A 15,938-nucleotide genomic window follows, 5' to 3' on the forward strand; every position below is an offset into this window, starting at 1 on the left:
CTTCTATTAAACACAAAAGATACTTTGAAAACCAATGAATATTGACTTTCATATTATTTGTGTTTTCTACTATGGAAGTCTATGGTTACAGGTTTACATCTTTTTTTAAAGTACTTTCTTTTGTCTTTAACAGAAGAAATAACCCAAAATGGTTTGAAACAAGTAAAATGTAAGCAAATAATGACACATTTGTACCGTTTGGGTGAACTATCCATTTAGGGAGTGTCAAAATAGCATTACAAAAGAATTAACAAACCTCTGTAGAAGACAACTCTGTTTGTGTTTGTCAAAGTGACGGACTCATGAAGGTACTGAAAGAGAGAAGCAAAGATAAAGAAAATTTACCATTCGTTTACTTACTGTTTTAAGTTTTGCACAACAAACCATGCCCTCATAAACCATGAAGAAACACACGTTATAATAGTCTACTGCTAGCACCATGTAAAACTACACATACTGTGTCCTCATAAACCATGAAGAAACACGCAGTTTCCATAAAACAACATCCTACTGCTAAGTCACATTAAATAGACATACTGTGTCTTCATAAACCATGACTAAACACACAGGACCGCTACATTGCAATTAGCTGAAAAAGGAAACTGTAATTTTAGCATTTAAAGGGATGGTTCACTCAAAAATGAACATTTACTCACTATGAATTTACCCTCAAGTGTTCCAAACTTTTATGTGCTTATTTCTTCTGATAAACAACAAAAACAAGATATTATGATGGAAGAAGAAAACCTGCAATCAATAGCCCCTTTCACACATACAGACCTTTCCGGAAAATTGACGGCAATTTTCCGGAAAGGTTGTATGTGTGAACAGGTCCTTTTTGAAAATACCGGTAAATTCGTTCTGGCTATTTTCCGGAAAGAGAAGTTGTAACATTACCGGCAATGTGCCGGAATGCTGCGCTGTGTGAATGCAAAAGGAAGATTCCCGTAATAAGCGCGTGCACGTCTAGAACGTGCTGACGTGAGACGTCTGCTTTAGCCAATCACAACAGTCAGACGCATTTACGTCCGCGCGGTTTGTGAGGATAAAAGCCTTTGAATATTTTTCCAGACACATTTAGCTGCTAGAAGTTAGTCAGATCACGTTTATATGTTCTTCTTAATGATAACTGTGTAAATAATCATCGATGAGATGCTTATGATAAGCCGTTGTTTGTTTACCTTCAAGCTTTGCACATGCACATATTATGAACATCTCGACATGCGAAAGTGATCCTGCGAAAGTTGTTCACAATATTGATCATCCACAGAGTTTGTAATTTAGTCAAATGTTTACAAATACAAGCGCAGCCGTTTAAAGCTCATTTGTGGTGAATGTTGTCAGAATTTACCGGTATTTTGGAATGGATGTGTGAATGCTCTTTTCCGGAAAATTTCCGTAACGTCCTCGCCTGTGTGAACAGCGCTTTTTTGAATATACCGGTAAAGTCTTTCCGGAAATTTTCCAGATATTTACCGGTATCACTGTGTGAAAGGGGCTAATGACTTCCATAATAGAAAACACAAATAATATGGAAGTCAATGGTTACAAGTTTCCATCTTTTTTCAAAGTATCTTCTTTTGTGTTCAACAGAAAAAATAAACCCATAAAGATTTAAAACAAGTAAAGGGTGAGCAAATGATGACACAATTGTACTGTTTGGGTGAACTATCCCTTTAAGGAGTGTCAAAATAGCATTACAAAAGAATTAACTAACCTCTGTAGAAGACAGCTTTGTTTGTGTTTGACAAAGTGACTGGGTCATGGAGGTACTGAAAGAGAGAAGCAAAGAAAGATGAAGGAAACATGACATTCGCTTACTGAAAGCTTTAAGTCTCACAAAACCAATCATGTCCTCATAAACCATGACTAAACACACAGGATTGCTACACTGCATTTAGTCTAATTAAGAAACTGTCATTTTAGCACTTAAAGGGATGGTTCACCCAAAAATGAACATTTACTTACTATGAATTACAGGTTTACATCTTTTTAAAAGTATTTTGTTTTGTCTTTAACAGAACAAATAAAGAAACAAGTAAAGGGTAGGCAAATGAGGACACAATTGTACTGTTGGGTGAACTATCCCTTTAAGGAGTGTCAAAATAACATGACAAAAGAATAAACAAACCTCTGTAGAAAACAACTCTGTGTTGGTCAAAGTGACGGGCTCAGGGAGGTACTGAAAAAGAGAAGCAAAGATAAGATTTTTTTTAACATTGTTAAATTACTTTAAGTCACGCATAACAAATCATGCCCTTACAAATTACGAAGAAACACACGTTATAATTGTCTACTGCTAGCACTATGTCAACCTTCACATACTGTGTCCTCATGAACCATGAAGAAACACACAGATTTAATAAAACAATAGTCTACTGCTAAGTCACATCCAATAGACATACTTGGTCCTCATAAACCATGACTAAACACACAGGACTGCTAACCTGCATTTAGCAGAAATAGGAAACTGTCATTTTAGCACTTAAAGGGATGGTTCACCTAAAAATTAACATTTACTCACTATTAATTTACCCTCGAGTGTTCCAAACCTTTAAGGGTTTATTTCTTTTGTTAAAAACAAAACATACTTTGAAAAACGATGGAAACCTGTAACCATTGACTTTTATATTACTTGTTTTTTACTACTATGGAAGTCAATGGTTACAGGTTTCTATCTTATTTCAAAGTATCTTATTTGTTTTGTTAAACAGAAAAAAGAAAACCATAAAGGTTTGGAAAACTTGAGGGTAAACTAATAGTGAGTAAATGTTCATTTTTGGGTAAAACTATCCTTTCAAGAAGTATCAAAATAGCTTGACAAAAGAATTAACAAACCTCTGTAGAAGACAACTCTGTGTTTGTCAAAGCGACTGGCTTATGGAGGTGCTGAAAAAGAAAAGTAAAGAAAGATGAAGAAAACATGAGATTCGCTTACTGAAAGCTTTAAGTCTTGTTTAACCAATCATGTCCTCATAAACCATGAAGAAACACACACGTTATAAAACAATAGTCTACTGCTAACATTGCATTCTACATACAGTGTCCTCATAAACCATGAGTAAACACACAGATTTATTAAAACAATATCCTACTGCTAAGTCACATCCAATAGACATACTTGGTCCTCATAAACCATGACAAAACACACAGGACTGCTACACTGCATTTAGCAGAAATATGAAACTGTTATTTTAGCACTTAAAGGGATGATTCACCCAAAAACGAACATTTACTCACTAACAATTTACCCTCAAGGGTTCCAAACCTTTACGTGTTTATTTCTTCTGATAAAAAACAAAAACAAGACATTTGGTGGAAGAAAATCTGCAATCATTGACTTTCATGGTAGAAAACAAGAAAAGATGGAAACCTGTAATCATTCACTCCCATATTATTTGTAAGTATTTTCTTTTGTCTTTAACAGAATAAATAACCCCAAAAAGGTTTGAGACAATTAAAGGGTGAGCAAATGATGACACAATTGTACTTTTTGGGAGAACTATCCTTTTAAAAAGTGTCAAAATAGTTTGACAAAATAATTAACAAACCTCTCAAAGTGACGAGCTCATAGAGGTACTGAAAGAGAGAAACAAAGATAAAGAAAATGTAACATTTGTTTACTAACTGTTTGAAGTCTCGCATAACAAAAAATGCCCTCATAAACCATGAAGAAACACATGTTATAATAGTCTACTGCTAGCACCATGTAAACCTACACATACTGTGTCCTCATAAACCATGAGTAAACACACAGATTTATTAAAACAATATCCTACTGCTAAGTCACATCTAATAGACATACTTGGTCCTCATAAACCATGACTAATCACACAGGACTGCTACACTGCATTTAGCAGAAATATGTAACTGTCATTTTAGCACTTAAAGGGATGATTCACACAAAAATTAACATTTACTCACTATTAATTTACCCTCAAGTGTTCCAAACCTTTAAGGGTTTCTTTTTTCTGTTAAACACAAAAGAAGATACTTTGAAAAACGATGGAAACCTGTAACCATTGACTTTCATATTATTTGTGTTTTCTATTATGTAAGTCAATGGATACATGTTTCCATCTTTTTTCAAAGTATCTCATTTGTTTTATTAAACAGAAAAAAAGAAACCCATAAAGGTTTGAAACACTTGAGGGTAAATTAATAGTGAGTAAATGTTCATTTTTGGGTGAACTATGCCTTTAAGGAGTGTCAAAATAGCTTGACAAAAGAATTAACAAACCTCTGTAGAAAACAACTCTGTTTGTGTTTGTCCAAGCGACGGGCTCATGGAGGTACCGAAAGAGAGAAGCAAAGAAAGATGAAGAAAACATGACATTCACTTACTGAAAGCTTCAAGTCTTCCATAACCAATCATGTCCTCATAAACTATGAGTAAACACACATATTTGATATAACAATAGCTTGCTGCTAACTCACATAAAATAGACATACTTGGTCCTCATAAACCATGACTAAACACACAGGACTGCTACGTTGAATGTAGTAGAAATATGAAACTGTCATTTTAGCACTTAAAGGGATGATTCACACAAAAATTTATATTTACTCACTATTAATTTACCCTCAAGTGTTCCAAACCTTTAAGGGTTTATTACTTCTGTTAAACAACAAAAACAAGATATTTTGATGGAAGAAGAAAACCTGCAATCATTGACTTCCACAACAGAAAACACAAATAATATGGAAGTCTATGGTTACAGGTTTCCATATTTTTTCTAAGTATCTTCTTTTGTCTTTAACAGAAGAAATATCCCAATAATGGTTTGAGACAAGTAAAGGGGGATCAAATAATGAGACAATTGCACTTTTTGGATGAACTATCCCTTTAAGGAGTGTCAAATTAGCATGACAAAATAATTAACAAACCTCTGTAGAAGACAGCTCTGTTTGTGTTGGTTAAAGCCACAGGCTCATGGAGGCGCTGAAAGAGAGAAGCAAAGAAAGATGAAGAAAACATTAAAAGCTTTAAGTCTCGCATAACAAACCATGTCCTCATAAACCATGAATAAACAGATTTAACAAAACAATAGCCTACTGCTAAGTCACATTCAGTAGACATACTTGGTCCTCATAAACCATGAGCAAACACACAGATATTAAAACAATAGCCTATTGATAGGTCAGCAAACTTGACATTGTTTCTCTTGATATCTCAATATTGTAAGCTATAAAAAAAAAGCTTTAAATATTAGTAATATTTGTTATTTCTCAAATGTGGTAAAAAACAATATTATTATAATATGTAGGCCTAGTAATGGTTAAAATGCTCAATTTTGCATAGATCTGGCATGTTAAACTTTAAATTGGTCTTTAATGCACAGGACAGAGATGACATCAGAATACAAATTCAAAATTCTGAAGATGAGTGTTAGATGTATGCTTGCACTCTCTTATGGTCCACATGCAAATAGATCATTTTCACTGGTATAACCAGGCATTTGTCATCATCAGATTTCAACTTGCATTATTTTCATCATTTAACAACAGTAGTTTATACTGCAACTGTGTAAACGTTTAATCTTACACAGGGCTCGAAATTAACTTTTTTACTTGGTAGCACCGGTGCTCCCAACTTCAAAAATTTAGGAGCACCACAAAAAATTTAGGAGCACCACAAAAAATTTAGAGATGACATTGATATTTGTGTGCAATAATTCCAAAATGTGTATGTATTAAAATTCTAGAATATTAATGATGATGAAAATGACAATAATAGTAACAATGAATTACATTTGTCATTATCATGCTGCCTTGAATGTGCTTGAATGCAAGTTATCTGCTATAAAAAGTCTGTTACTTTCTGAAAAATAAATGTATAGTTTGCATCAAACAAAAATGAAGCATTGCAGTAAGAAATATTTATTTTGTACTGCTAAACAGCATATATATGCATGTCAGTTTAATAAATAATATTTCAGCTGCAAAACAAACAAAAGATTATAATAAAATATTAAATTCAAGGCTGAAAGCTGCAAAACAGTCATCAGTAACTAAATAAAAAAAATATATACATCTCATGAAAGAATAGGCAAAAGAAAGTAAATAAAGTCTCACTTCTATCACTATTTAAAAGTTTTGGTTTCAGTTTGTGTCAATTTAAATGTTCAGTCTGAGCTGATCTTCATTTTTCTGTGTTTGTGGAAAAGCAGGCGAGTCAGCCGACCCAATTTATGAGCAGGTTGAGCACCGGCACAATACCGCTGTTTGTTATGAGACGCAGTTTCAGTGTAAACTTAGTAAAGGCGAGCTTCTTTGGCGATGATACAGTATTAGATTTGACTTTTAGCGGACATTTGCGCTGAACACGCAGTGAATGCAACGCATGGAGATTCGACCACCTTCTCCGAAAAGCACGTACTCGATTGATCTCAGCTGGCGGATCATTATTCACCACGTGTCATGATCGCTCTCATCTGCGCCTCAACTTTAGGTGGGGTTTGCACTTTGCAAACCTGTGTGCTTTACGTTTTCACACTTTAGCCGTTTGCATTTCCCGTGGACATAAAAGCTCCCTCCCTGTCATCTAACAGTGGATAGCCTTGAGTGATTGACAGCTAATATGAACCAATATAGCGTCAGGGAAGAGCGATTCAGCACGTTTTAAAAAAAAAATCAAAACAGGTCGCACTAATGCGCCCAAATATATTATGAGGTCGCATCGATTAATTTTCGGGCGCATATGCGACCAAAATGGTCGCAATTTCGAGCCCTGTTACACATAATACTCACCGTGTGAATAGAGGCTAATCTAAAGAAAAAACTTTGAATTGTTATATTGCGATTCTCAATATAATAATGTATCGCTACACCCATATTAAATGTATTATTATATAAAAATAACTGCACAGATACAGGAACAATAAGAAAATATCTCTTCAGATCAACATTTAAAAGACAATTATATAGACAAACCTCTTTGAAGCTCACTCTGTTCAGAATTCAAAGATAATGGCTCATGAGGAGACTGAAAAACATAATCAAAACACAGAAAATAAAGCTAAAACAACTCAAGTGTGTGCTAAACAGACATTATTAAACATTATATTTAATACTACATACGGTTCAAAATATGCCAATTTTTAAAATAAAATCCAATATACCCTACCTTTGCTTTTTCATGTTTGTTACAGGAGAGAAGGTCAACTCCTCCACATGACACACTCTAAAATTACAATTGTATGTTGTGATATCGTGCAGAACAATGTTTTAAAATTAAACACAAGGTACTTTTTTTATACAAGATTAAAATTGTAACTCTGCCAAATAAAAACAGTTCTGTCAACACATGAACACTGACTCCACAGAGTATGCATCACAAACTTTTCTGGACAGTGAAAACTGATACAGAAGAAACTAAATCATTGAAAAAATTCATTATGTTGGTTTAATGGTGCACAAAAAGTACACTGTACAGGAAACTGGCCCAAAACAATTATCTAATACTTTACTATTTGATAGTGTCAGGCCCGGATTAAGAACTCAAGAGGTCTGTATTAAAAAAAATAAGAATAGAATACATTTTTTTCAAAACAAATCTATAATATATTGCCCACATTTTTTAAATAAATTATATATATATATATATATATATATATATATATATATATATATATATATATATATATATAGTCTACAAAGATTTAACTTATTTTTTAAGAAAATGAAAATTTTCTTATGAAAATGAAAATTGATGGTATAAGTACACTTGTTCAAGTTAACTGAAGCAGTACTAAAATATATATTTTAAAAGGTATTTATTACTATTCTCCACTGTGCTTTGCGAGAGCGCTTACTGAACAGCACGTTCGTTGACATAAGACTGCCCAGGCACGAATGCAATGTGAGTGCAGGCCGTAGGGGGAGACGGAAGGGGGGAAAAGCATGCTTCAGCCTGGTTCATGGCAACTGTACAGTGCGAGTACGCCCTCAGACACACGATGAATCCAGTCTGCACTGCCATTAGCATCCTCCATCTGGTTAATGCTAGCTTGCACATAACATTACCATAACGTCTTCTATACTCTCATTCTCCTCATCATGGGTCTGTTTGAAGGAGTGAATACATGAAACATGCCTCAATAAAGATGCACCCTCTCCTCTTTTTCTCTTGTGATTGCCAAATCCACTTGTTCACTCATTTTGATCTACGGCAAATACTACACTTCAGTCCGCTCAATTCAGTGCAGGTTATTTCAAAACTTACAAGCACTTCACCAATTAAAGCATGCTGTTTAGTTAAAAAAAGTAAAGAAGGAAAGGAAAAAATCTGCATGCTTTTTATACATGGTGACATTTTCTGACAATTTAAATACAATGATAATAATAATATATGATAGGGGTGTAACGATTTATCGTTGTACGATTTATTGCGATGCAAAAATGTCTCGATATGCATCGTGGCGTTATGACGATATGATTACGATATGACGTCCGTTTTCTCTTATTAGTTGAGCTGTTTGCACGTGAGCTACGTTCCACCTGCTGTCGCACGTGAGTTCAGATTGCAGCAGCAGTAATGTTAGCAAACCAAGATGAGTGGAGTTGAAATAGAGGATGGCCCATCCTCTCAAAATCAGACGTCTGGCAACATTTCGGTTGTACAGTAATTGCTTTAGACTCGTCCGCTTTTTGATACGCATACTGGGTCACACATCCTAAGTTTTAAAGTCTTCACAGTGATTTACATACTTTGCACAGCGACAGGGATACCTCCTAATGGTGTTGAAAGAGTCACATACTGTATTTATAAGGTACAATTCACCCTAAAATATCATTCTGTCTTCATATGATGTATTGGCGGCCGCAAAATCACACATGACATGAGCTGACCGTGAGCTGTTACTACAAAGGGCGGACTATGATAGACGCGTGCGTATGGCAAGCCGTTTTAACATTTAAACCTTTGATCTGACTATCCATAAATATATTTAGAGATATCTCTAATTATATTTTGACTAGTCATAATTATAATTCGACTAGTCAAAATATAATTAGAGATATCTCTAAATGAATTTAATTAAATATGAATTACATATATTTATGGATAGTCAGAACAAAGGTTTAAATGCTAAAACGGCTTGCCATACGCGCGCGTCTGCTTCAGTGAACAGAACCTGCAGGTTGTGACTAATAAAGTAGTAAACAACATTCAGTTTGTGGAACAGAGTGATCTTTCAGGAGCAGCGTGGGAAGTTTGAACAGCACTTAGCAGTGTAAATGAAACCGAAAACGTACACATTATTTAAACAATCATATCGATTTTAGAGTTATGATTACGACGAGCTAACCCTTTAAAGCTAAATTTGAGTACAGAGGTACACAAAAATGCACGTCAACATGATACACTTGATAGCGCCGACATCAGCGACGCCGAAGAAATAAGGCTCGTTTGACTTGGCCAAAATCTGCGCAGAATGGATCACCGGTGATCACCGCAAGATGCATGCCGGTTAGAAATGTGTCCGCCTTGCCTTCGCCTCGCTCTGATGTCACGCTGACGTGCGCCAAAAAACTCTCGCGATCGTGAGGCGGGTACCTCGGATAGAGCAGTTGGCCGCAGTTGCTCTCAAAAGACTGCGTTACCAAAAGCATGATGGGAAACGACTGGCTGACGACACAGCTTAATGCTGATTGGATGAGACTGACACATTACACTTTATTATCTTGTTTTACTAAGGTTTATACCTGGATTTGTTGAATACTTTTTTTTTGTTTTTTCGTTGATAATTTTAAAAAAAGTCATAAAGAGCATAACATATGGTTATTTATTTAGATTTACACACAAACAAAAACAAAACACATCTTTGTAAAACATAACGTGACCTATGTAATATAACTAAATGTTACTAATAAATCATTAGGATGTGTGTGTGTATTTCTCTCTCAGTTCTAAGTCCTGTTTGTTGTCATTTTCACTTTTTGTATGTTTGTGTGAATTTTGTATTGTAATTTTTATGCAGCATTATTCCATTAAAGTCAATCCAATATATACATATATTCAGAAATACAAAGATAATCAGACTGTTTTGTCATTATGCCTTATCTTTGTGTGGTTTCATATGAGAAGTGAAAAGGGTGTAGTAAACAAGACACACACACACATATGTATATATATATATGTATGTGAAGTCAAAAGTCATGTTTATTAGACCAAGAATATTTTGATAGTTTTTCCTACAGTCTAATAGTTTTTATTCTGGAGAAAGTCTTGGGCTGTTTATTTTAGTCTGGCTGGAGTAAAAGCAGTTTATATAGACCTAATAAGCTTGTCAATATAATTAACCCCCTAAGAATTTATTTGTCAAACAAACATTTGTCATGACTTGTCACTCAAAAGCATCTTGCTATGGCTACTTCATTTATAATGTAGCCAAATTAGGTTTCTTGAAAGTTTTCTTGCTGTATAAGCTGTTTATTTTGTTATTCTTTTAATGTTTGTTGAATATACAGAATTATATTTTTAATACACCCTTTTAGTTAATGAGCTGTTCATCTTCTGTAATTCTGACCATCTTTATGTAAAAACAGTGATATTTCTATTGCATCCACTCCCATATTAAAAATACTATAGTAATGTATACTGTTGTGCTTTTGAACCATGTTATAAAATAGCCTATTTAAATTTTATATTTCTGGTATCACAACAACTATAAACACAACACAATACTGAATAAACATGTTCAAAAATGCTATAATATTTACTATAAATCACCATAGTATTTTTTCATGAGGTCATTCGTCTGCGATAAAAAACGCGAACGAGATCTCCGCCACTGGTGACGTTTCCAGGTGGCTTAACAGCGAGATTCGGCAGGTGTCCGACTTCTGATGTAATTTTTGAGCCCTCCTCTTACTGCGCACGCCTGCTCTCGTTTACAATGCAGTCAAGGCGAGGCGCACCTCAAACGAGCCTATAGTAAACCTGCCTAAACTGCTAAAAAGAGTCACGACTGTCCTGTGTAATGATAAGACGGCCACCCTGTCACTCATGCCCAACATGAAGACAGCCATCCATAAAAACCTCTCAGACAGATACACATAAGTTCAGGATTATCTTATAGAACTGCTGATTACCTGAAAATGTAGATTTTTTTTTGCACACACAAAAAACGCAAGTGACCAAGCAAAGCCTTAAGCTCTCACTGTTAAATTCAATTGAATAGAAAGCTTATTTTTTTGCACCTTTACTTAAATTGTTCCTTAATTTTGTCTCTGTCATTTCAATAATATTTTTTAAGAAGTTTTTAAATTGTTTTATTTTCCAGAGACAGGCCTGTTTAATATATTTTCTAAAAGAAGGTTCCGTTTAACAAGTTGAAACAAAAGAAATACATAAAAAATAGTTTACTTGGTAAAATTTGCATTTCAGTTAAATTTTCAATTTTTATTCCAAATATCGTGATACATATCGAATCGTGAACACTATATCGTGATACACATCGTATCGTGAGCTGAGTGTATCGTTACACCCCTAATATATGATATTGACTATTTGCTAAGAGGAAATGCCTAGTTTCTAAAAAAAATGTTTTTAAAGAGAGGGAGGCAACCTTTATTAAGACATGTGCAACCTATTAAATGCTCTTCAACAGAGCCATGAGGTAGGAGAATATGGGTGAAGTAGCGCTAGTTGTGGCAAATGATAATCGACAGGCTAACCAGGGTTTGGGAAAGGGCGACTAATAGTGGTGTAACGGATCCAAAATCTGCAGTTCGGATCACTCTACGTTTTTTGAGTTATGGATCGGACCACTTTTTGGATCAGCAAAAAAGGGAGGAGACAATTTGCTTTCCATTTATACAAAAATGTTACTGCATAAAACATTGCTTTTAACAAACAGAAAATAGAACCTGTAATTTTAATAAAAAAAAAAAATCAGGAAATAACCAGCTAAAAAAAAGTATTCAATATGAAATATGATCTTTGCTACTGTTGCTGATAATGCAAAATATATAGAAATCTTGCACAACATATATTTATCTTCAATTAATGATTCAACAATTCACACATAAAACTTCATGTTTCATTATACTGTAGGTGTATTATATTTGAAAACCTATTCAATTACATAGTTTTGATGTTTGTTTGTCGCCATCTGTTGGTTACACAATGTAGTTGCTTTCACCAGCATCTTGTTTCATTAAACAGTGATTTTATTCTTACCATAATGAATGCATTAATGCAGGCTAAACAAACAGTGACAAAAAAACACCTTAATAGCCAAAAGCATTTATGTAGGTATGGAACAAAATCAATGCCTAAAGTCTTGAATTAAAAAGCTTGTTGAATATCACAAACTGAAAAAAATAATACACCGTATTAACAAGTTCTTGCATTTTAATGACTTGAATTCCAGGGTTTGTATTTTTAGGTCCTGAAATTTAACATATCTGTTTATTTAAGCTGTGAATATTTCAACGAAAAATATTTCAAACACGTTTTCATACTTAAAAATTCAATAATTCATATTCAATTTTCAGATTTCACTTAAAAAATATTCAATACCCTTTAAAAATACGATGTATAATATTCAAAAGGTCATTTTCAGTTCATTTTATTTCAGTTCTAATATTCGCTTCCATAAATTCAGTGGATCAAATTCGACTGATAAAATTCAACTTTACATCTGGGAACTGCAGGAGAAGCAATAGATTGCAGATTGAAGATCGCCAGCTGCTCTAGCTTTCACCAGCAGGTGGAGATGGAATAATGTAAGATTTTTAACCCAGTAAACAGGCGAGAAAAAGGCTAATAGAGGCAAAAAAGTAGCATTTAATTTTAATATCAATGCCTTGGACATTATAAATAATAAAAAGTATGAGTAAAATGAGTAAATGAGGTTTTAGTCATCTATATTTGCCCTTATGTAACGGAAGCCAGCTGGTGATCGCGTAAAGCTCACTCCTCGGATCCAGGGACAGACGTTCTGCAATCTTATCGGAGCTTGTCTCCCATGCTGGCTCGTTACCTGCTCGGACCGGTGCGGTTACTTGCACATAAACCGTCTTTTGATGAATATGATGTTAAACATTGTCTATCTTTATTGACTCTTTCTTCCATAGACGCGAAGTATTATATTGACAGCTAAAGAATATAAACGTAAGAGAAACAGGAGAGGAAATATTATAATAATAATACAAAATAGATAAACATTGACAGGGCTAAGAACAATTACGAACAAAGATTTTCAAAACCAGAGAGATTTTATCAGGATGTCACAAAACAGTTTACTTGGAACTGTTAAACAGTGTTCAGGTATGATTTAAGGTTGGTTATGGATGGGGCGTCTAATTTAAAATAATTTAATACAATGTGTGAATGCATTAAAGGAGCGTCTTCAGTTATTATTTAAACGCAGCTATGTCAGGATTGGGATAGGTTATAATTTCATTATTTAAATTATGATTGTTATTATTATTATTTTATGACATGTATTTGGGCTATTGCGCTTAAATAAGTCATCCGTGATTCTAAATTAATATTTCTATTTATCCTTTTTAGCTATCACTTTGCTATCGTCTTTCTCTTCTTTTTTTTCGAATTTTTGGGGTTCTGCCACGGTTAAACGTTTGCAAAATGTCTTTAGTTTGTCCAGATTATCTTTTCCTCTAAAATAGAGACAAAGCAGAAGGAAAATGAATGAATTGATGAATGAATGAAATGATTGACGTTTTTATGCATGTGCGGTGCGGCTTGCTCACGACAAAGTCGAACGAGTGGCCGCGAGCTCCGGTGGCCGGTCAGAGCCAGCGCCGCATATCAAACTGGTTAAGAGATGCTGGATGGCTGCCAATATATGATAGGAATTCTTCCAAAGTTTCAGATGATATCTGGGCTTGTGCATAATAATGTAAAATGAAAGTGAAAGTCATGACATTTGGCCAAGCACAAGAATAGCCTACAAGAGTGTTTCGATTATTATATTTATCATGGCATATGTCATGCTTGGGCTTATATGAATAACACCTCGCTGTTTACCATTTCCGAAAGTGGAGCTGATGTCTGCGTGAAATTGCTTGTATAATTGTAAAAAGAGTGATGAATATTAATGGATTTCTTATATCTGTCATTTCTGATAATATAATTGATTAGTGTGAGATTATGAGTTTCCAACACATCAAAAATGCATCCAGAATCCTAAACAACTTTGTCAAGCAAAAATTATGATTTTATAAGCTACTGATTTTTTTTTAAGAAAAAAGAAACTATTAGCTACCCTAGCAATTGTTTATTTAAATATGATCATCTCAAAATATAAAATAAAAACATAATGGTTTGACTTTGTGAAATCATAAAACACACTTGCAGAAAAGAGTTAATAAAATAAATGAGCAAATACATTCTCTACAGTGGATGGCGATTAAAGCTCAGTAATACCCCATGAGGATGAACATTGAGCTGCTTTGCAGGAACCCCTCAACCACGCATGTCAAACCACGCATTCTAAACATTAATCTTATGAAACTAGCTGAAGTGACAACTATATTAAATTTAAACCAGTTTAAATAAGTTTATATGTTTAATAACTGCAAAAAAGATAAACTTTGCTAATCATAAAATACAAACGGTCGCTGCAAAGTTATAAATAACGGTTTTCTCATTTAATAAAAACTAATTAAAGTCAGTTATAACTGCCTATTATCAAACCATAGGCGACTCATTTTATTACTTATCATTGGCTGCGACGTTGCCACTTTTGCGTTAATACCTTTTTCTCGCCTATAGGCTACATAACAATAAAACAATAATCTGGACAAACTAAGACATTTTGCAAACGTTTAACCATGGCAGAACCCCAAAAACTAGAAAAAAGAAGAGAAAGACAGGCAGAGTGATAAAAAGGATAAATAGAAATATTAATTTAGAATTACAGATGACTTATTTAAGCGCAATAGCCCAAATAAATGTCATACAATAATAATATTAACAATCATAATAATAATTTAAATGATGAAAATGTATAACCTATCCCAATCCTGACATAGCTGCGTTTAAACAGCGCAAACATTACTCCTTATAGTTATGCCATATTAGACGGTTCTGTGTGAATAACTGAAGACGCTCCTTTAATGCATTCGCACATTATATTAAATTATTTTAAATTAGACGCCCCATCCATAACCAACCTTAAATCATACCTGAACACTGTTTAACAGTTCCAAGTAAACTGTTTTGTGACATCCTGATAAAATCTCTCTGGTTTTGAAAATCTTTGTTCGTAATTGTTCTTAGCCCTGTCAATGTTTATCTATTTTGTATTATTATTATAATATTTCCTCTCCTGTTTCTCTTACGTTTATATTCTTTAGCTGTCAATATAATACTTCGCGTCTATGGAAGAAAGAGTCAATAAAGATAGACAATGTTTAACATCATATTCATCAAAAGACGGTTTATGTGCAAGTAACCGCACCGGTCCGAGCAGGTAACGAGCCAGCATGGGAGACAAGCTCCGATAAGATTGCAGAACGTCTGTCCCTGGATCCGAGGAGTGAGCTTTACGCGATCACCAGCTGGCTTCCGTTACATAAGGGCAAATATAGATGACTAAAACCTCATTTACTCATTTTACTCATACTTTTTATTATTTATAATGTCCAAGGCATTGATATCAAAATTAAATGCTACTTTTTTGCCTCTATTAGCCTTTTTCTCGCCTGTTTACTGGGTTAAAAATCTTACATTATTCCATCTCCACCTGCTGGTGAAAGCTAGAGCAGCTGGCGATCTTCAATCTGCAATCTATTGCTTCTCCTGCAGTTCCCGGATGTAATGTTGAATTTTATCAGTCGAATTTGATCCACTGAATTTATGGAAGCGAATATTAGAACTGAAATAAAATGAACTGAAAATGACCTTTTGAATATTATACATCGTATTTTTAAAGGGTATTGAATATTTTTTAAGTGAAATCTGA

General features: G+C 34.1%; 1 protein-coding gene and 1 long non-coding RNA gene across 5 annotated transcripts in view; both read right to left on the reverse strand.

The window, feature by feature from the left end:
- LOC137490337 (uncharacterized) overlaps positions 1–15,938 on the reverse strand; it is a 205,803-nt gene that overhangs the window by 130,152 nt on the left and 59,713 nt on the right. The window lies entirely within an intron of this gene.
- The window catches only part of LOC141375838 (uncharacterized), a 53,158-nt gene that overhangs the window by 21,697 nt on the left and 15,523 nt on the right, over positions 1–15,938 (reverse strand). For all 4 annotated transcript variants that reach the window (XR_012384644.1, XR_012384643.1, XR_012384642.1 and 1 more), the window contains 8 exons: positions 7,127–7,183; positions 6,934–6,985; positions 4,241–4,942; positions 3,552–3,579; positions 2,839–2,889; positions 2,132–2,182; positions 1,718–1,772; positions 257–311 (listed from right to left, as the gene is read on the reverse strand). This is a non-coding gene — a long non-coding RNA (uncharacterized lncRNA). The remainder of the gene's footprint in view (positions 1–256; positions 312–1,717; positions 1,773–2,131; positions 2,183–2,838; positions 2,890–3,551; positions 3,580–4,240; positions 4,943–6,933; positions 6,986–7,126; positions 7,184–15,938) is intronic.

Source organism: Danio rerio, chromosome 8 (assembly GCF_049306965.1).
Source record: "Danio rerio strain Tuebingen ecotype United States chromosome 8, GRCz12tu, whole genome shotgun sequence".
NCBI classification, from domain to species: domain Eukaryota; kingdom Metazoa; phylum Chordata; class Actinopteri; order Cypriniformes; family Danionidae; genus Danio; species Danio rerio.